Source organism: Amblyraja radiata, chromosome 6, assembly GCF_010909765.2.
Source record: "Amblyraja radiata isolate CabotCenter1 chromosome 6, sAmbRad1.1.pri, whole genome shotgun sequence".
Lineage (NCBI taxonomy): Eukaryota > Metazoa > Chordata > Chondrichthyes > Rajiformes > Rajidae > Amblyraja > Amblyraja radiata.
Genome location: NC_045961.1, coordinates 61,424,680 through 61,448,834, shown reverse-complemented (window position 1 = coordinate 61,448,834; position 24,155 = coordinate 61,424,680).

Sequence of the window (24,155 nt, the reverse complement as noted above, 5' to 3'; positions counted from 1 at the left end):
ATGTTCTGGAAATTAAGCGTGCGCGACTCATGCACGAAAGCTGTCAGCAGCTCTATTGAATTCAGGGGGCAGCCTGCCGCGTCACACATACACTAACCACCCCCCTCCCCACCCTCCCTCCCTCCCCTCCCCTCCCCTCCCCTCCTCCTCCACACACACACACACACAGTGGGTCCGATCTAAGTTTTTTAGATTAGATTAGATAGCCTTTATTGTCATTCAGACCGAAGTCTGAACGAAATTGAAGCAGTCATACATACAATACAATACAATAAAAAATAAAAAACAACATATAAACACATATTAACATCCACCACAGTGAGTCCACCCAACATCTCCTCACTGTGATGGAGGCAAAAGTCTTAGGTCTCCAGTCTCTTCCCTCCTCTTCTCCCTCTGCGTTGAGGCAGGTATGGAGACATAAGTTGTCAATGAAGACAGCAATTTTATTTTTTTTAAACTGTCTTTGAAATTAAAAGTTAATGTAAGAATTAGTGATGTTAAGTGACAAATAATTCAATTAAATTGAATGAAAACCAATGGAATCTACAACCTGGCAGGCTGGGGGGGGCAGGGCCGGGCGGGGCCAGGAAGCAGTTGGGCCAGGTGCAAAGGCATTGTGAGGTCAGCGGGCGGGGCCACCAGGCAGGCTTGGGTGGCAGGGCCGGGTGTGGCCAGGAAGCAGTTGGGCCAGGTGCAAAGGCATTGCGAGGTCAGCAGCTGGGCAACCTTAATATTTTTTTTAAAGTGTCAGTTTGGTTATATATTTTAGTAAATATCTCGGGAAATAATCGACCAAATGTATAGAGGATTGGATATTTAAAATCCAATCCTCTTAAAGTCCTGGACTGACTCTGGACTCTGGTCCTCACCACGGGGGGGAAATGGAGGAGGACTGGCCAAATTTTGTGCCTTCCACCACAGTGATGAATGCTGTGGTGGATGTTTGTGTTACAGTTTTATTGTGGTTGTGTGTTCTTTATTATTGTATCGCTGCAGACAACCCAAATTTCCACCAGCCTGGCTGTGTGGCAATAAATTATATCTAATCTAATCTAATAAGGAAAATTTCTACCAGACGATGTAAACATTTCTCTGTTATTGTAACATCAGCAGCTGGGCAGCGGTGGCGTGAGATGGCACTGTGACTCATGCAGCAGTTTGATTTTAGTGGGATCATGTGAAGGTTCCAATCTCCCACAACTGTCCCATTGTGATGTCATATATGTAAATTAGATCCATTGTGATTGGACATCTGTGAGGTGGCACTGATTTATGCAGCAGTTTGATTTTAAATTTTTTTGATGTTTTGTGAATAATTTTATTCAAAATCTGGGGAAATAATTGACCAAACCTAGAGAGGAGTGGATTTATGAAATCGTAAGTTAAATCCCTAACGAAATTGTAAAATTTTCTGCGTTTTTGCGTCTTGTTTTCGAGGAAATACGTTTCACATGCAAAATGACACACACACACACACACACACACACACACACACACACACACACACACACACACACACACACACACACACACACACACACACACACACACACACACACACACACACAGTTTTTAAAGTATATAGATAGATTTCACAAATTAACAGATTTTCAGCGGGAGATCATTGAGCACTTTCCATTGATGATGTCACAGTGCCATCTCACAGATGTCCAATTATTTACAGGTCAGGCAGCATCTATGGAGAACATGGATAGGTGATGTTTGGGGTCAAGGCTTACTCTTGCCACCACTTTTCAGTTGAGAAGCTGAGGAACAAAAGAATAGGGAAACAGCAATAATTCTTGAAGGTCTTAGTGAAGATGTTTTCTATAGGATGTGGTATATGAAGTGGAAATTTCATTTGCAAGCTTCCTGTTTACAACTTGGATGAAGACTGGTCATTTTTAATACAATCATCAATTAATAATTCACTGCAGCTTCTGGAAATTGTACCGTGGTGAAATGTGCTAATGGTAGGTTTTATTATAGGGGAACATCAATATTCACAGAGCCAATGATTGGCATGCAATACAATATTGATATTCCTCTTGAATTACTACCGTTAATACATGGTTCTCAGCGTTGGTCGCCACTAGAGTAGGAGATCTTACTTGTGTTTCCTACCTGGGCTGTTTCTGGAGAGAATGGAGTAAAGATACTGCTTTCGTCCCATCGTGGTTCCAAGGTCATTTTTCTGCAAGGTAATTATTTCCTCAATTTTGCAGAGGGCAGTGGATTTTGAACCACCATGGTCTATGTTTTGAATATGCACTGTCACAATCAAAATGTCTCTTCAGCCTTGAGAAACCCTGATTCCTGTAAACACATGTGTCAAAGTTCGTTTCTTAAAAAGCAGATCGCAACAAATGTTGAAGAATGACCATGGCAATTATATGGTCAAGTTATTACTTATCTCTGGAACGTCAGCTATTTTAAAAATCTTGGCTTCTTTATGGCTTTGAAAAGAAGCATATGTTATTATGCAGGCTGCCATCTTAATGTCGTTATTGAAAAGACAACCTGTCCTCCATATTGTGTTCCATATAATTTACAAAGTCATTGAGACTTGGCACCGAGCCGTTCTTTTGTTCTACTAGATCATGGCTTTTGTAGAAGAACGACTACATTTCAGATTTGACTATTAGATTTGACTGTTAGCTCTTTCATTCCCTCATTTTGATCAAACATGATAACATTCACAGTCCTCGGTAGGTACACACAATGGTCGCAAGCATTAGAGCAATGATTAGCAGAATGATAGTCATAATGTATCACAGTACCCAAACCAAAGATATGGCTACCAGTTCAATAGTACCCCAAAGTCCCTCAAACCAATGGTATGGCAACCAGTTCTCACACTCTTCATTGTCAACCATCCTGATGAAGCTTGTTTAGGATCGATGGATCAGGTGCCACCTGTAGGCAGTGTAATCCCTTCAGTCGACATTGGGGTTGTGCCATAAAGTTTGCACCTGTCCGAGGGTGTCGCCGGTCTCTTCTTAGATTCTGTTGTTCTGTTGTGCTGCAGCAAGTTAGAATTTCATTGTCCTGTCCGGGACATATGACAATAAAACACTCTTGACTCTCTTGACTCTTGATCTGTAAAGATGTTCTTTCTTCTGTCTGGATCAGCTTTACATGGCACTGCAGGTAGCAATCAATCAGAAACACCTTGTTACCTCTTGGGTGGGGGCAAGGTCTTTCACGCACCTCTTCATGCTGCTCTTTTATATGTTTCTTAAATCCGTCAACTGCTCTATAAACAGCACAGCAACCCTTATACTGACATCGATATATGGTGGGGAAATCTTCCCTTTCCAAGTTTGACTTTGGTTTCCAGCAATGTTTTTGTCCAGATTGTTTCTTCACATCCTTAATATTGCACTTCTTAACTGGTAACTTACTCTTCTTCTTCCAATATGGTTGAAAAGACTCATCTGAAGAGCCATTCTTAACTTTTATTTCTCTGTCATCTTCACTTGATAAGTACCTTTCAGAAAGATCACTGGACTCCAATCCATCCACAACATCATTTCTTATAGAACAAGATACTTCATTGCAGTTAACAGATTTTTTCACTTTTAATGGTTGAGTTGCATCTTGTACCTGAACTTTTTCCCAAGAGCACTCTGTATATTCAGGATCTGAGCAACAGAACATATCTTTCTTCAATGGGAATTCCCAGTTGTCCACATTCACAGACCGCAAAGTGGCTCCACTGTATGTACAAGTCTGAAAGTCTGCTAACACTGAGACAGGTTGATGCTTCGCAACATTATCACCCTCACCATTTTCAGTCACTGTTCCATTATGAGGTGAAAGGGTTATTGAACCATCCAGAACTTCGTCCATTGAGTCCATATTTCTACTGGATGGGCACTGTCCTGTATTCCAAACAACACTGCAACTTGATTGCATGTCCAGGATATACTGTGGCAAAGTGTAATCCTGCCTAACCACAACATCAACTAGCTTCTTCCCCTCTGTTATCAAAGTTCTGAACAACTCTTCTAATTGGTAGGATTCTGCCTGATTCACCTCTATCCCATTGCAGACATTGAAATTTGTCTCTGGAACTGATGTGCTATAATGCCCAGAACTATATTCTCCACACTAACCTTTCCTTTGCTCTGCCTATTTTAGCTGAGCATGGGTTAATTGCATTTATTCATGTTAATCCTTTGTGTCTTGCTGACATTGAAAAAGGGTGCAAGATTATTTAGACTCGTCATTTAGCTTTTGAATAACTATTAACTGGGTTCCTGCTTAATTAATGTTTCTAAACTTAGCTGACTTGATTCAATTTAAATAGGTTTGTTTTTATCTGTATTCTGGGTCAAGGGATGAACCATGGACATATGAACATTCAAATAGTGAGCCTTCTCGAACCGCTTCTCACATTGGTCACAAGCAAATTCAACTTCAGCTTCTGCCTTGTGCTTAGTCATATGGTATTTCAAGGATGCTCTTTGCCTGCACTGGAAACCACAAACTTCACACTGCAAAGGTTTTGCTCCAGTATGGCTCATTTGGTGAACTGACATGTGTTTCCACTGTTTGAAAGTCTGTCCACATTGATCACAAATGTAGTTTATTTTCACAAATCGAGTCGTTCTTTCTTCCAAGTTTTCCATCAGCGAGTGAAACCAGCATTCTTCTTCCTTCTCCATCAATGCCAACTGTCTGTCTGATCCATCCCAACTCAGCTCCTCACTTTGATTTACCTCAGTCCAGTTCTGTAACTGAGTTGCACTCCAAAATCAAGGCTTTTCAACTCAACAACCTGATTGCTCTCCTTCAGCTGCTGTGTGATGGAAGCGAGATGGTCACTTTCAGACTGGGCATTGGTGAGCACATTTATCATCTGTTTCAGCTCGGTCTGTACCTCCAGAATAAGCTGCCACCTTTTTCTGGTTACTTCAACAACCTGTGGTAATGGATCCATCTTAGTCAGTGTTATAAATGTAAGGACAGTTATCAGCCTTATTCAGGACGTCTTGGTGCAGGGGTTGTTCCCCAAGTCCAGCCCACCTGGGCCAACCTCAGGATAAAAAGTAGGGTCAATAGCTCCATTGTCCTTTCTTGGTTCTCCTCCATTTACAGTCAATCGTCTCCAATGGGGGTAATCTTCAATCTTCACGGTGGTTAGTGCCGTAATAGCACCTGGTACTGTCCCCTCAAACAGTCCCAATTTTGCCTGATCCCAGTAGTATGGACTGTGTCTGTGTTCAACTGGCAGTGACTTCTGGGTTTTCAACACCTGTGAATGCAAGACTGACAAGGTTCTGCTTAATTGCTGTGCGTATGTAATTAATTCATTGCTGTGGGGCTGCAGGTCATAACTAACTTCCATACTTTAGTGACATATTCATTTCCTCCACTAATCCAGAATTCTACGGGTGGTGGGGGTTGTGAGATCACTCTTTAACTACCTATAAGGCAGACCCTTTAACAATAGATCATTATTTTTAAAAAACAATTACAAAATATTTCCAATTGTTCCAATCTATCTCCCCAAATTTACAATTTCAAATTAACAGATTTTGTTCTGAGATAAGGGCATCTCCAATCACATCTAACACACCTACCTGAATGCCACGTGGCCATCGTGGAATTCAGGTCTCCATTTGAACTCAATTCAAAAGGTAAGTGATAGGAATAAATAAATAAATAAATAAACCTAAAGTTAAGAGAAAACAAAGAATAAACAATTAATTTTCATAGGTTGCAAGCTCATTCAATGACATCCTATTTCATCTGACATGGACCATTTCATCAAAAGGGACATAGATATGATTATATAAATATAGCCTGGGACTGGATGTCAAGTATCCCGATAGGCTTTGGGAGAATTGAAACAGACATAGTGAAATCCTGAACACAGTACGATAGAACAGCCATTATCTCGGCAGCATAGCCTTGAAAAGAACACTGAGCTCTCGGTCAGATAAGGAACAGAACTTGGATGAGTGTCAACTTGAAAGAACATGGGGATCCGTTTAATCTGATAAGAGTCAGAACTTGGATGAGTGACAACTTGAAAGAACATTCTAAAATACTTTTTAGGGAGTTTTTCACGTCTCTCTGTATTAACTTTAACTCCCTTGTCTGCCAAACAATCTTTGTTTCTGTGGGGACCAATTTGTAGAATTTGTGAACTAGAACTGGGAGGTTTGCAAAAGTCGTTTTCTGTTGGAGTGAGAATTTAAAATGAACAAAGGGAGTAGTTTAATGTAATGGTGGGCGGGCTAATGGTCAAAATAGGAGTGGTCTGAGCTGTGATTGGACAGTGATCCAGATTGTTATTGACCACCTACCCATTCTTCAATAGACAGGGTCGTCATTGCCAGACATAGGATCTCGAGAGGCCCGAAAGGACTTACTGGTAACGGGATTGTCTCCGAACTCTTATCAGCGCTTTCCTTCTCTGCCTTAGCCCTTATCTTCTATTCCTCTGCCCACTGGCATTCCATCTGAAGTAATTTAATCTTTTAATAGTTCCATCTTTATTCCACAATTTAATCCCTGTTTTACAAGCATAATCCATCCAACTCCTACATCGCGTCTCCACCCAGTTCCCCCTCTCTCTGAGCGAAAAGCGCAAAATCGATATAGGCTCGACTAAGCCGAGATCGACAGCAGGCTACACTGCTCACTAACTCCTCCTCCCCTCCCCCGTCACTCCCTCTCTACCCTACCTCTCTCTCTCTCCCCTCTCTCTCTTCTCCCCCTCTCCGTCTCCTCTCCCCCCCCTTTCTCTCCTCCCCCCTCTCTCTCTATCCCCACCCCTCTCTCTCTTTTTTCCGGGAGCTTATTCGGGAGGTCATATTCAAAGGGTCGATTGAACGAATACCCTGATGAGCATGAAACAACAATGACCTGCATGATTCAGTTGAATTGGGCACAATGCACAATTATATTTTGCAATATACCTGTCTAAGGAATGAAGACAATGAAAGAAAGAGATTACATTCCATATTCAACTGTGCATTAACCAAAACAGCCTAAATTAAGGTTTTATTGAATCTCATTGGTGGCAGGAGCAAAAAAACTTGTAATGTGCCATAAAGCTGTTGCGTGAACCCTGGAGATTGCATTACAGCCATTAAAAGCCCGTTGGAACTCAATGAGAAATTATTGAATTGATCTTTACAGGTTCAATGCAAATATAATGGACAGGGATAATCCTTCTCCACAATGCTAACAAATAATACTGTTTGCAGATAACTCTTTTTCAAGATTTAAAAGAATCACTCTTCAGAGATTAGATTATTTGTGGAGTCCATGAGTTCAGGCTGAGCAAATGGCTTTTATATGATTCAGAGTAAAATCCAGATAACGGAATACAAACATATGAAGCTACAAAGCTGTACAAATTATTGGAAATCTGACAGATTGAATTACATGTGTTGAGAAAGGCAAACAGCAGAAGATGAAAGTAAAGTTGAAAAAGGAGGCAAACAGCAGAAGATGAAAGTAAAGTGGTTTAAATATCAAGAGAGTGTTATGAATGATTACAAAAACAAAAACCTTGAACTTGGAAAAAAAGAATGCATGTCAACAAGTAATGAAGTAGCCATAAAAAATCCATGGAGTGAATAAGATGTGCGGCACAAGATCAGAACAAGTCAGATTTAGAATGCCAGTGGAACATCATGGAGGCAAGCAAGGTTAGTTCTGTGGAGGGGACCTTCACAAGTGCTGGTGCCAGCGTAACCACTGAAGTTTGCTATCACTCTCAAATTATTGCAGTTGAAACTACTGCAACAACCTATCATTTTTGTGCCATTTATACATCCATATGCAAATACCTTTAATCTATCAGGAGAAAGAAAATCAATTATCAGTCAGAGCTAGCTCAGAGGAAGCAAGTAGGCATACATTGATTAACATTTGTTTTATCCGATTGGAAAAAAAACCCGAATTAGAGAGACTAAAACAGGGATATCGATCCCAGTAGACAGATCGAATATTTGGATATGCAAGGCATGTATTTTGTACAATCAAACAGTAAACTGAGATTTTAAGAATTTTAGAATTTTAAAACACAGCAGAATGAAGTCTTCCAGCCACATGGCAACATGGGAGATGAAGTAGAGTATCATAATTACCTAAACTTCAGAGGAAACAAATTACACCCCATTACATCTCAGCCCCATTTGGGGTTAGCAATGGTGTTAGACAAGGGGGAGTTTTGTCCCCAGTCCTTTTTAATCTATATATTGATGATCTGTCTAAACAATTGAAAGCCTGTAACACTGTGTGCGTGATTGGTAATATTTTAGTGAACCATATTATGTATGCAGATGATCTTGTGGTCTTTAGTCCATCTAGCGCTGGTCTCCAGCAGCTCCTTACTATATGTTCTGTGTATGGTGTGGAACATGACATTAAATATAATGCTAGTAAGAGTGCTGTTATGATCTGTAGAACCAAAGAGGATAAATGTCTAAAATTTCCTGATTTTAAATTGTCTGACAATAATCTTATTGTCTGTAATAAGGTAAAATATCTAGGGCATATTATTACAGAACAAATGACAGATGATGAGGATATTTATAGGCAACGATGCATGCTGTATGTACAGGTGAATATCCTCTTGCTTAAATTTAGTGCGTGTGCAGATGTGGTGAAGATGTCGCTATTTAGAGCATACTGCACACCACTCTACACTGTGCACCTGTGGTCGATCTATGGAAAGACAAGTTTGCAGAGACTAAAGGTGGCATATAACGATGCCATGAGAACACTACTAAGGAAACCCATATGGTGTAGTGCCAGTAATATGTTTGTGGCTGCAGGAGTCAGTACTTTAGAAACTATCCTAAGAAATCACATGTATAAATTCATTTGCAGGATAAATGACTCTAAAAATGTGCTTATTGTGGCCTTGTCAAATATAAGGGTTAGCACTACACGCTACGAATCCCAGCTGTGGAGACACTGGTATCGTTGTCTCATTGTAGGATATTGATCATTCTTTTAATCTGGATTTTTAACTTATGTATTGTGGTTTTTAAAAAATATAATTTATGACGCTTTTATAAGTGATATACTAAGATTTTATATGTACTTTATGATATTTTTTAATATGCAATGCATTTTTTTAATGTAATGTTACCCCTTGTCTGGACCTCAAGTCCATAATAAAGTTTATTATTATTATTATTACGCTATGAAAATAAATCTATGAAGAGCCATGAAATGTGTTTACTCTTAATGCAGGAAGAGAACTGTTTGCATGGACGCAGTAGGCTGAAGGGCATGTATCTGTGCTGTAATAATAATAATAATAATAATAATAATAATAATAATAAATACTTTATTGATCCCCTCAGGGAAATTCAGATGTCTAGAAGCCCCCAACAAACAAACCCACACATTCAAAATGAACGCAGGCAGAAAATACATAAAATATAATGTGGACACTACCTGAGAGCAATAAATACTTAAAACGACCAATAATTAACAATTACAAATTAAAACATGTAAAAATGCATCCCCCTACAACCTAGCGGTCTGAATTATAAAATCTAATGGCTCCTGAATATTCTCTAACTCCATACCAATTGTCTGCTCAGAACAAGAGGAACTGGCCAGGGATGAGTGGTGAGAGCAGGGCTCAAATGTAGAAAGGCAAGGCCTGCAGATCTTTAGAAAGAAAACAAGAAAAAGAAACATCTCACAATCGTTAAATCTTTGGCCAAAATAATCTGAGCAAAACTTGGGTCAGATCTATTTCACCAAGACGGGTGACAGTGGATTATTTTTCAAGTTCGATATAAAGTAGGTGCCACAAAAACCAGCTACTCATCGATGGCAATTTACAAGTGCAACACTTCTTAGCTAGATGTGGCATCTTTAAGGTGTTGATCACAGATAATGGCCCAATTTACAGCAGACATGGTTTTGAGATTTGGAATGGTTCGTCAAACCATTTGCCAATACTGTTCAAGAAGGAACTGCAGATGCTGGAAGATCGAAGGTACACAAAAATGCTGGAGAAACTCAGTGGGTGCAGCAGCATCTATGGAGCGAAGGAAATAGGCGACGTTTCGGGCCTGTTTCGGGCATGTTTCTGTCTGAAGAAGGGTTTCGGCCCGAAATGTCGCCTATTTCGTTCGCTCCATAGATGCTGCTGCACCCGCTGAGTTTCTCCAGCATATTTGTGTACCTGCCAATACTGTTCGGTGGCTAAGTAACTATTGAAGCACACTGTCATCATAGTGAAATCCCTACTTCAGGATCCTACTCTTCTGCAATATATTAACCTAAGTGATGATGAACAGTCTTATGCAGTGAGATGATGATAAATGACAATTATATTCCCAATAACAGGAAGCTTGATTAAACAAGAAATCCAAAATTGTTTCAAAAATGAGTAGGATATCAGCTGGAGGCGGATAAAAGAAGACCAATTTCATTTTACAACAGGGTGTAACAGGGTGACAAATAGTTACTATGCCATTGATTTGGAGATTGAGAGTTAGAGGATGAAGCCCAGACTGACAATTATAATGGAAGGTCATAGTGAGTCAAAGCAAACCTAATTCTAGATCATTCATCACCATGGAGAATGGTATTCCATATAAGAGGAATGGTCGATGGAATTTAATACAGAGAAATGTAAGGTGTTGCATTTTGGGACGCACAACAAGGGCAGGACCTATGCAGTGAATGGTATGCCTCTGGGGAGTGTTGTAGAGCATAGAAATCTACGAGAGCAGGTGCATGGTACCTTGAAGGTCGAGTCGCAGGTAGATAAGGTGGTCAAAAAGACATTTGGCACATTGGCCATCAGTCAGAGTATTGAGTATAGATGTTGGGAGGTCGAGTGGTAGTTGTATAAGACGTTGGTGAGACTGCATTTAGAGTATTGTGATCAGTTCTGGGCACCATGTTACAGGAAAGATATTGTCAAGTTTGAAAGGGTTCAGATAAGATTTCTATTCCTCGGAGCACAGAAGGATGAGGGGTGATCTTATTGAGGTGTGTAAAATCATGAGAAGAATAGATTGGGTAGATGCACAGAATCTCTTGCCCAGGTTAGGGGAATCGAGGACCAGAAGACATAGGTTGTATAATTTTATTTATTTTACAAATAAAGTAGTGCTGTTTATTAGCTTTAATTACCAGTTTTCCTTCATTGCTTTGGAGAATGAAAAAGAGAAGACACTAACACAGAATCTGTACCTATAACTTAACTCCTACTTGTCGTAGAATTTGTCCAAATTTGAATTTGAATTTCAAATTTAAGTACCATATAATAGCCAAGTGCAACCCAATGCAACTTTGGATCTTGCTGTGCAGTTTGGGAGTGCTAATGGATGCAGAGTCTTCGAAATAGATGGAACATTACACGTTGTGCTCATTTTTATGTGTTGAAATATTTCTAGCCCATGTTGTCAAGTTAGAATCATGCTTTGTTTTTTTCTACAGGATGCATGCAGTCTGACTATTTTATTTATTGGTGCTGATTATTTAGATATATTCTATTCAGTTACACCTCCTGGAGGGAAATGATTGTGTTATGCTTCCTATTTCTCCTGTGTACTGCTTTCTATTATGCCATTATAATTCATTCGAGTGCTATTTTCAGTCGCTGTGAGGAAGCCAACAGTGGTAATATACATACCCTTTAATGATTTTACTGTGGCCAAGTAAGATTCTCAATTCAACTGATTTTCCTTGAGTCCATCAAACCCTTTCCACATTAACTAACTCATTCCTTAATAAATACCGCTGAAGAGCAATCTTTTTAATAATTCATATTTCTCGTCAGGTTTATGTTCTGAATGTGCGTTCTTCATTATTAGCAGAAATTACACTTGAATACATGGATTAAAATGTTTACACTTTGTACATAACTACATGACAGGAGACAGAACTTTAAATGTACAGGACACCCAAACAGAAACTCAAGCTGCATCTTTGCTTGGAGGCATCAGCAGAGATTCTAAGTCAATATTTGCTGCCACTGAATAAAACCATCTTGCATTGCTTAAAGGTAGACAAAAGTGCTGGAGAAACTCAGCGGGTGAGGCAGCATCTATGGAGCGAAGGAAATAGGTAACGTTTCAGGCCAAAACCTTTCTTCAGACTGATGTGGTGGGGGGGGGGGGGGAAGAAGAAAGGAAGAGGTGGAGCCAGTGGGCTGAGGGAGAGCTGAGAAGGGGAGGAGAAAGTAAGGACTATCTGAAATTAGAGAAGTCAATGTTCATAACGCCTAGGTGCAAACTGCCCAAGCGAAATACGAAGTGCTGCTCCTCCAATTTACGGTGGTCCTCACTCTGGCCATGGAGGAGGCTGAGGACAGAAAGGTCGGATTCGGAATGGGAGGGGGAGTTGAAGTGCTGAGCCAGCGAGAGACAAGGTTGGTTATTGCGAACCGAGCGGAGGTGTTCGGTGAAGCGATCGCCAAGCCTACGCTTGGTCTCACCGATGTAGAGCAGCTACCATCTAGAGCAGCGGATGCAATAGATGAGGTTGGAGGAGGTGCAGGTGAACCTCTGACGCACCTGGAAAGACTGCAGCTAGCTTGATCTTAAAGGGTTGGTATACTTTAGCTGGTGCAGACTCTAGTGGCTGAATTTGACCTGTAAAATTCCAAGGATCGACTAAAGAATGGTATTTTTTCCTGTATTACTTGTTTCCATGAATATCAACAAATCTTTCAAGACGTTTTTTTTAATGAAGTAAATGACTGAGTCTCCACAGTGCTCCAGTGTAGAGAATTCCAATATTCACCACTCTCTTACTTTCTCCTCTTCTCTGTTATGATTTTAATTCCCTGATCTTGGTTCTAGATTCCTTAGCCAGGGGTAACATCCTTCCTACAGTCCAGTCTTTTGAGCCATGTAAATGCAGATTCACCTGTCATTTTTATAAACTCTAAAGATCAAACCCACTCTCCCTGAAACCAGCCAGATCTATGGTAATTTCATTTCATATGCTGCAAGGGTAGTATACACTTATTCAGATAAAGAGACTGAAACTAAACATAATATTCTGGGTGCTCACTAATAGTCCCTATCTTACTTAAGATAGACATAAAAAGCTGGAGTAACTCAGCGGGACAGACAGCATCTCTGGAGAGAAGGAATGAATGACGTTTCAGGCTGAGACACTTCTTTAGACAATAGATTTTGAAATGCAGTTCAGCATACTAATTGTTTTCTGCAGTTGCATGCTAGCTTGCAGTGTCGAGTACAAAGAGTCCTTGAATCCCTTTGAATATTGACATTTTCCAATATGTCACTATTAAAAAAATACTGTTTTCTTTTTCTGTGCTGAAATAGATGACCTCATGTTTTTCCTTTTTGTATTCAATTTGCCATGTTCTGAACCACTCACTTAGATTATTTAAATGCCTTTTTGAGCCTCTGTACATCTTTCTCATAACTCATTGCTGGTTTTAGATCCTCAGATCAGGTCGTGGGGAGTACCCCCCCCACCACGGGTACCATGTAAACCCGTGCTACTTGCCCCATGGTCAGATAATCGGCGACTAAATCGTCTCCCCCATCTGGTTTGCCAGGTGAGGAGGGGGCTGTGGACTCCCAGCATGACTAAACACAAGACCTGTCAAGGGCGGATGAGCTTGTGGCAACAACGGTCATCCACATTTCAGTAGAAGTTGCGATCACTGTCGTACATAGCATTGTAAGGCATCGTGCCCGTTGCTGTTTCAACGATGATGATGATGATGATGATGATGATGATGATGAGCAAACATGACAATGCGACATTTCATTCCCTGTCCCAAAGAAAGAGATTGGGAATAGTCATTACTCAAGCACCAATCTCAGCAATATCCCACTAATCACAGCCCATCAGTCTGGGAAATATCTGATTATTCCTACTCTGCTTTCTGAATTGTTTTCAATTCAACCTAGTTGCCCTTATTTCCATGTACTTCAACATTGTTGGCCAATCTCCTGGGTGATACTTTATCAAAAGCCATCTCAGAATCCCACATCTCCTAAAATAAATTAGTTAAAGGTGATTTCCCAATCCTACAACTATAAACAGAAGAATTAGGTGCAAATGTATACAATATAACTTCTTAAGCCTGCTCTGTCCTTGAGTAAAATCAAGGTTGATCTGATTGTATTCACAGCTCTTCATTTCTATCCACCAATGGTAACCTTTCACCCCCTTGTGATGAAAGCCTTAAAAATAATCAAAAACTCTTCTTCCACCACCTGTGACCAAGAGATTTCCAAACAACCACAATGCTCTGAAGGTGAAATAAAACGCCTTATCTTTGTCTTAAATTGGTCAGCCCTTATTTTTAAACAGTGAATCTAATTCTATACTCTCCCACTGTTAGAATTATTCCCTCCAAATCCACTCAAGATTTCAAGATTTCAAGATTCAAGAGAGTTTATTGTCAGGTGTCCCAGATAGGACAATGAAATTCTTACTTTGCTTCAGCACAACAGAATATAGAAGGCATGAATACAGAACAGATCAGTGTGTCCATACACCATTGTATAAATATATACACACAGGAATAAATAAAACAGGTAAAGTGCAAATAAACTGATAATGGGCTATTAATGTTCAGAGTTTTGTTTGAGTTGAGATCAGTAGCCTGATGGCTGTAGGGAATTAGCTGTTTCTGAACCTGGACATTGCAGTCTTCAGGCTACTGTACCTTCTACCTGAAGGTAGCGGGGAGATGAGTGTGTGGCCAGGATGGTGTGGGTCCTTGATGATGCTGCCAGCCTTTTTGAGGCAGCGACTGTGATAGATCCCCTCGATGGTAGGAAGGTCAGAGCCGATGATGGACTGTGCAGTGTTTACGACTTTTTGTAGTCTTTTTTGCTCCTGGGCACTCAAGTTGCCGAAGCAAGCCACGATGCAACCAGTCAGCATGCTCTCTACTGTACACCTGTAGAAGTTAGAGTCCTCCTTGCATCCCGACTCTCCGTAATCTTCTCGTTTTCGAGACCTCTCAGGAGTTACGTTTAACCAAGCCACCTCTCTCTCTCATCTAAACTCCAGTACATACACATCTGGCCTATCCATCTTTTTGTCTAAGGAGAAGCCATTTATTCTTGCTGTTAGACTAACCAATTTTCACAGCATTGTCTGTCAACACATAAACTATTTTATTTAAACAAAAAGACTCATTTAATATACAGTACTCCAGATTTGACCTCATGCTGTAACTGAAGCAAAACTTCCCTATTTTGTATCTAAAACGCCAGGCAATAAATAATAAGCTACTATTAACATTCTGAATTACCTGCTTTAGTATTTAACCAATTATGTACAGTTCTAATCAACACATTATGGGAAGGAAGTTTTAATAAGAGAGAGTGTAGTAGAAAATGCATAGACATCATAGTCAGCATAGGTGTGGTAGGCATAGATGGTAGGCATAGATGATTCAGGTACTCCCAGAATCACAGTGTGGCTTCTGCCCATCCAGAGGTACAGCAGACATGATATTCTCAGCACGCCAATCCACAAAAAATGCCATGAACAAAGGCAGCCTTTGTACATGGCCTTCATAGACCTGACAAAGTCTTTTGACTCAGTAGACAGCAAGGCTCTTTAAACATACTATCAAGGTACGGTTGTCACGACAAGTACATCAGAATATTGAGGCTTCTACATGATGGCATGTCGGTCACAGTGCTCAGCAACTGCGGCCCTGTCCGAGCCCTTCACTGTGGAAATGGGAGTCAAACAGGGATGCATCATCGCACCCACCCTGTTTGTCATCTTCATTGCTGCCATTCTTCACCTCATTGGTGAAGAGCTGCTACAGGAGATCCCAATCCTCTGCAAAACTGATGGTGGGCTCTTCAACCTTAATAGGTTGACGGGCAAGAGCAAAGTCAGTAACACCGCCAGCTTCAGCACGCGGATGACTGCGCCATTGCAGCACACTCTGCAGAAGACCTCCACAGCATCCTGAATCAATTTGCCAAGGCATACAGAGCCTTAAATATCAAGAAGACCCAGGTCCTACATCAATCTCCACCCAACCAGCTGTCTACCCAGCCCACTATAAAAGTGGATGACACCACTCTTGAAAACCACTTCCCCAACCTTGGCAGCATTCTTTCCTCAAAAGCTGACATCGACTCTGAGGTCAAACATCACCTGAGTTGTGCCAGTGGAGCCTACACCAGACTCAGGAAAAGAGTCTTTGAAGACCGAGACCTAGAAGATCAAACAAAACTGTTGGTCTACAGAGCCGATGTCCTCTCCACCCTGTTGTATGGAGCCAGCTCATGGACCACCTACAGCAGGCACCTGAGAGCAATGGAACAATACCATCAAAGATCCTTACGAAAAATTCTGAGGATCAGCTGGGAGGACAAATGCACCAACATCAGCATTTTGGAGGAAGCCAACATGACCAGCAACACCACCACAATAATGCAGCACCTACATCGATTGACTGGCCATGTCATCTACATGTCCAACACATGTCTCCCTAAACAAATCCTGTACTCTTAATTGAAGGAAGGTCGGCGAGCCCCTGTCGGGCCAAAGAAACGCTTCAATACTTACTTGAATACTTGAACCTTTATTGTCATTCAGACCTTTCTGTCTGAACGAAATTTCGTGCCTGCAGTCATACATATAATAATAATAATAATAATAACAAAAACACACAATAAACACAAATTTAACATCCACCACAGTGAGTTCACCAGGCACCTCCTCACTGTGATGGAAGGTAAAAATCTTAAAGCATTTGTCTCTTCCCTCCTTGTTCTCCCTCTGCAATGAGGCGATCCAGGCCTCCGATGTTGTGACCCCGCCGGGTGATGGTAAGTAAGTCAGTCCTGCGACTGAATCCAGCTCCGCGAACGGGCCGGTTCAAACTCCACTGCCCGGGGTGGTCGAAGCTGCTGAAGCTGCCGCCCTCCAGTCCAGCGGATGAAGCTGTTGTTGCGGGAGCTCCGGAAAAACAGGTCGCCAACCTGTGACCTGCAAGCTCCCGACGGTGTCGTCCACTGGGCCTGCGGCCGAGCCTCCGAAGCCGGGCCGCCGCTGCCGGAACGCCGCCACAGCCCTGAATCCGTGGCACCGCCGCCAGAATGCCGGAACGCCACCATAGCTCCAAGTTGGGCCGCTGCTGGGACGCTGGAACACCACCACAGCCCCGAGGCCACCAGCTCCGCTATTAAGCCTCAGCGCAGACGGAGACGGAGACGGGGAACACGACAAGAAAAAGTCGCACCCCCCCGAAGCACCATGTTTCTCCCACCCCCCCCCCCCCACACTTACACAACCTAATAAACTAAACTAAACTAAAACAGACAAAAGAAAACAACAAGAAAAAAGGAAAAACAGACGGACTGCAGGTGAGCTGCAGCTGTCAGGCCTCCAAGACAACATCAAGAACAGTCTGAAGAAATTCCACATCACATCGAGCAACTGGGAGCACAGTGCACTGGACAGGCGTTCCTGGAGGAAATCCATGCAGGAAGGAGCTGCACGTCATGAAATGGAACTAGGCCGTGTCGCAGAGACAAAGCGACAGCACCGTAAGGAGAGAGAGATGGGGGATTGACGACTACCAACCACCGCCAGTATCCACTGCCCACGTTTCACCAAGGTGTGTGGATCGCGGATTGGCCTCTATAGACATCTGCTGACCCACAAGTAAATGACCATATGGAGAGGAGAGGACAATCATATTTGTTTCGAGTGGCCGCCGATGATGATTGGAGGCATAGATGATTTCATGGTTCGCTAAAGCACGTAGATGGTGCATGTTGATCGGCATGCGCAAATTGGGAAGAAGGATTTCTATCCATGCTGTATGACTCTATGAACCTGATACTATGAGCTGGAGTCCCAAGAGCAATCCCTGTAGCATCCCAAGTATCACAACAGCACAAGTAGAATAAAACCTGTTCATCCTGTTTTTTTCATGACCATTATCAGTTCATACCAGCACAATGCACTCTAATTTTGTGAAAATTAACATTAGTGTGGCAGCTCATCAAAGGCCTTGTGGAAGTCCAAATGCACTATATCAACTGGTTTTCCATTATCTATTCTGCTAGATACACCAAAAAAAAGAGAGCATTATTTCAAAACATAATTTCCTTTTCAAATATTTATGTTGAGTTACAAGCTTCATCTGGGATTATAAGAATCATAGAATAAGCAAAAAACATTTAAGTAAATCAAAGACAAATGGAGGTTTAGCCTTACCAAATTTTTTGTTTTATTTTTGGGCAATCCATATTAAAAACATGAATTTCTGGCTGGAAGGAATGGATCAGCAACCAGATTGGTTAAGGATGGAAAAATAAGACTGTTTGCCTTTTGAAATTGGTTCGATTATGTTTGCTCCCACAAAACTGCACAAAAAAACCTATAGGGAAAACCCTACAATTAAAAAATTGGATAATATATCACTCTGTTTCCCCAGTGTAAACACTCCTTTATTTAAACCCTCCATATTGGATAAAGGTTTTGCACAATGGAAAAATTATGGAATTAAAAAGATGGGACATCTTTATAGGAAAGGCACTTTTCTTTCATTTCAGGAGTTACAACAGATCTACGGGCTACACTCAAATAACTTAGAGATTATGTTAAATCGAATACACAAGATTATAGGACTAGGGAACCAGAAATCCTCGATGAATGTCTGAATAAACATCCTAATGCAGAAAAATTAATAACATATTTATAACACCCTCTTAGATAGCGTGGTCCCATCAATGGAATTATATAGACACACATGGGAAAATGAATTAGGCCAACCTATAACTAAAGATATTTGGGATGAAAGTCTACAATATGTACATCAATGATCGTTAAATGCCAGACATGCTTTAATACAATTTAAAGTATTACACAGTTTACATTACTCTAAAACAAAACTAAATAGAATCTTCCCACATATCTCTCCTATCTTTGATTAATGTCAGCATCTAGAGGCTAACTTAACACATACTTTTATAAATTGTATAAAAATCAAACATTTCTGGATTGATATTTTTAGAATAATTTCTGAAGTTGTCAATACTAAATTGGATCCCGACTCAAAACTAATAATACTTGGTATATCAGAACAAAGTCTAACACTCACAACAAGCCAAATAAACTTTCTCGACTACAGTATAATAACTGGTAAAAAATTAATATTAAAATTTGGAAAGGCCCTATAACCCCCACAATTAAAATGTGGATTATAGAAATGTCGGAGACCCTACACCTGGAAAGAATTAGACTTGTCTTAATGGACAAACAAGAACTTTTTGTTAGAATATGGTCTCCATTCATTGACTATTTGAAGGGGTAGATCGGTTCAGCACGGGAACCTAACTGAAGCTTGAACTCAGGATTAGATGAAAAGTTATACTTTATAATTTACGAACCTATCTCCAATGATGTATTATTAGTAAATCATTCCATTCCTTTTTATCTTGACATTTGTGGGGGTTTTTCGCTTTCTTTCTTACTCTCTATCTATAAAAAAAAAATCTAGAAGCAGAATCAATCAACAATTGATAATATTAATAATGTACGACTGATATACATGAAATGTTTTAACCATAATATGTGTTTGCTTCTAATAAAAATATTATAAATATATATATATATATATATATATATTTATGTTGACTCTGCCTAGTTCAAATATTTTTCAACTTTCCATTTCCTTAATAATTGACTCCAAAATGATCCCAACTACTAATGTTAGGATAACTGGTCTATAGTTGACTGAAATCTCTCTCCTATCTTTTGTAAATGGTGGGTTTACATTGTCCAGCTTCACAGTGGGGGATCTCGAAACTAGGTAATTATGAACAGTGCATCGATTATCTCCATTACCACTTCCTTCAAACATTAGAATACAAGTCATCAAGCCCAGGGGATTTATTGCCTTTCAATTCCATTTGTTTCTCCCAGACTTCTTTTTGTTAATCCCAATTTCTTTGACATCCTATAGTTCTTCTCTCTAAACCTTTAACTGCCCATTGTTTCCATCAAAGACAGGCACAACATATTAGTTGATTTTCGCTGCGACTTCCTTCTGCTGCAGTAAAGGAATATTATAAAGGAATACTTTAGCTAGATTTTCTCTTTTTTATTTTTTCTCTGGAAGAATTTTGTCTTTTTTTAATGGTACTTGCTAGACAAGCTACTTTCCCTTTCTCTGTCAATCTTTTCTCAGCCTCGCCCTTACTGCTTTCTTGGACACATTATGAGTCTTTTCCTGATATAATTCAAACTTTAATTCTTTTTTTCGAAGCAGACTTTTAAATTGTGCTCTAGGAGAAGAATTGTGCATGTCAAATTAGAACTTGAAATACTTATGGCTCCAATGAGCCTATTCAGAGCAGTCTTGTATACCAACACATGGGTATTAAACAAAGAATGTTAAATAAATGATGTTTAATAGATAAAATATGAATGAAATTATTAAATGATACTCAACATGGCTTGAAATGGATACCTGGATTATTTTGAACACATATATTCCATTAAATTTATTTAAATGAGTAGATTAGTTTTGTTTAGTTTAGTTTAGGATATAGCATGGCCCTTTGGCCCACCGAGTCCGCACCGAACACTAGGGACAATTTTAGATTTATACCAAGCCAATTAACCTACAAACCTGTACGTCTTTGGAGTGTGGGCGGAAACAGGGAGAATGTACGAACTCCATACAGACAAGCATCCGTTGTTAGGATTGAACTCAGGTCTCTGGCGCAGTAAGGCAGCAACTCTACTACTACCCCATCATGCTGAGCCCATCGTGACCTAATGACAAATTCTTAACACCATGTTCAAATCTTTATTTTATTATTATTAATTACTTATCAAAAGAGAAGCATTTTTAGTTTTCAGCAATTTTGTGTCAAGCATGGATTTTTTTTCAGCTTTTGAACAGTTTTTTGCAGTAAAAAAAACACTTAAAAGGCATTGAGGACTAATTCTTAATGAGCAAAGGCAAATACATCCACTCGTCCAACATCTTTTAGTAATTATTCTGAAACTGTTGTAAATGTGCTCTTTGGAGAATTCACTGAATTAAACAAAACATTTTCTGCACAAATGTTCCTACTAGTTTAGGGCTAACTATAACTTCTGGCAGGAAGCTATAATGAATTGGCTGCCCCATTTAAACCTTGTGTAATTTTCTTTTCCATTGTTGGAATGCTTTCTAATTTTATGAAAAAGTTCATCTCCAGACCTAGGAAGGTCCACACTCTCCATTACAGAGCCAGCTGCTTGATTGGCAACCCAGCCACAACAGTTAGCATTCATTCCCTCAACCACTAATATACCAAAACTGCAGTGTGTTTACTACCTTTAAAATGCTTCACAGTAACTCTACAAGTGCCTCTTGAACCCACAGAGACTGCCAGTTTAGTTTATTGTCACGTGTACCGAGGTACAGTGAAAAGCTTTTGTTGCGTGCTATCCAGTCAGCAGAACGACAATACAATAGACAATAGACAATAGGTACAGGAGTAGGCCATTCGGCCCTTCAAGCCAGCACCGCCATTCAATGTGATCATGGCTGATCATCCCCAAACAGTACCCCGTTCCTGCCTTTTCCCCATATCCCCTGACTCTGCTATCTTTAAGAGCCCTATCCAGCTCTCTCTTGAAAGCATCCAGAGAACCTGCCTGCACCGCCCTCTGAGGCAGAGAATTCCACAGACTCACAACTCTCTGTGAGAAAAAGTGTTTCCTCATCTCCGTTCTAAATGGCTTACCCCTTATTCTTAAACTGTGGCCCCTGGTTCTGGACTCCCCCAACATCGGGGACATGTTTTCTGCCTCCAGCATGTCCAAACCCTTAACAATCTTATGTGTTTCAATGAGATACCCTCTCATCCTTCTAAACTCTAGAGTGTACCAGCGTACAAGAGTGTACAACATGTGATTACATTCGAGCCATTCACAGTGTATAGATACATGATAAAGGAATAATGTCCAGTGCAAGGTAAAGCCAGCAAAATCCGATCAAGGAAAGTCCGAAGGTCACTAAAGAGGTAGATAGAAGTTCAGCACTGCTCTCAGGTTGTGTTAGGATGATTCAGTTGCCTGATAACAGCTGGGAAGACACTTTCCCTGAATCTGGAGGTGTGCATTTTCATACTTCTATACCTTTTGCATGATGGGAGAGAGGAAAAGAGGGAGAGGACAGGGTGCGACTCATCCTTGATTATGCTGCTGGCATTGCCGAGGCAGCCTGAGGTATAAATGGAGTCCATAGAAAGTTGGTTTGTGTGAATGTCGAGGCTGCATTGACAATTTGCTGCAATTTCTTGCGGCCTTGGATGGAGCTGTTCACCAACCAAGCTGTGATGCATCCTAATAAAATGCTATTTATGGTGCATGGGAGTTGTAGGGGACATGCCAAATTTCGAAAGCCTAAAGGGTAACTCCACCTATAGATTAACCTCTGCATCACAGATGGTCCTGATCTCAAACTATATTGTTGTTCTTTCACCAGAACTCAATCTAATTCAAAGACTTCCTACTCAACAACACAGAGGGCGTATATTTTACTGAATTACTCCAACAATTGTTGCGAATGGTCCATCACCATCTGTCCAAGAACGATTTGAGAAAGCAATATTGTAAATGTTTCCTATCGGTTATGCACACATCTTGAGAAATGAAGAAAAATAAATCATGGTATTAAAGAAATCCAAACAGAATATAACATTGGTTTTAATCATACTCCCTAGTTTATTTTTGACCAATGATAAAACATTAAAATTATTCACATTATTAACTAAAGGATATTATTGACACCTTTAAGAAATGATATAGCTGTGAAATCCCTTGGAAAGTATTGTGGGCGTTTAGCTGCTGTACAGGTCATTCTTGCCTCATTGCTAATAAATGTTAGAATTTCTTATTACCATTTTCAAACTTTTAAGTTGTTATCATTATCACATTGAGAGATATTTTTCAGGGACAATCATGGAAAAGCAGATCATTAAAATACTATTCACTGTCCCTGAATGGTCAAAGAAGTGAACCAAAGCTCCAGCTGCAAGCTTAAAGATTCTGGTTTGACCTTTATTATACCAAAGCTTTATTTCATGATTGTGAGCAATAGTTAACTGATTGCCTTGATTCAGCTCGCCTCATTATTTTATAATTACTTCAATTCTATTTCAACCCAGGGTGTCATGGATGATAATTTATACTTCTGTCAATGCCCTTTGGTGCAGCACTTTATATCGACAAAGACGAATGGAGTCATGGTTTTCATGTGTGAAAGGAGGAATCATGAATGTTCTTTCATGGCTTGGGGAGCCCCCAGAAAATGATTCAGGATTAATAAATTCAAAAGTTTTGTAGGCTTGGAATTTCTTAAATATTGGGATGGGTAAATTAAATGTGTCATGAGGCAACGCATCATATCTGAAGTGCTGCTGCTATCAGGGTTGATTAATGTGCTCAAATTATGTGCAGTAAGTGCAATAGATTAGCCCTTCATGTTTAACATGTTCAAAGCTTTTTTTTCTGCCTGCCACTATAAGTCAAGTCAAGTCAAGTCAAGTTTATTTGTCACATACACATACGAGATGTGCAGTGAAATGAAAGTGGCAATGCTCGCGGACTTTTGTGCAAAAAGACAAACAACCAAACAAACTATAAACACAATCATAACACACATATACCTTTACATAATAAATAATGGAAGGAAAGACGTTCAGTAGAGTTAGTCCCTGGTGAGATAGGCGTTTACAGTCCGAAGGCGGTGGCGATTAGTTAGGCCATGTGTCCACAGTGTTGCTTGAAGTGAAGGGATGCTGGGAGAGGCTGATGATGTGATTGGGATGTGGGTTTGATGAGTGATTAGTAGGTCATTTTCACCTTTTCGGTGAGGTTCTGATTGGGGTTAGAATCTGGTTGTGCTGGTGGGGGAGAGGGTATGGGATTGAGACTGGATGTGGCAAGAACTCCGTGCTTAGTGACGGTCCATCATTGACAATGAAGAGCTTAAGTGATCGCTTCATAGAGTCATAGAATGATACAGTGTGGAAACAGGCCCTTCGGCAGAACTTGCCTGCACCGGCCAACATATCCAAGCTACACCAGTCCCACCTGCCTGCATTTGGTCCATATCCCCCCAAACCTGTCCTATCCATGTACATGTCTCAAGGGGCTGTCCCACTGCGGTGACC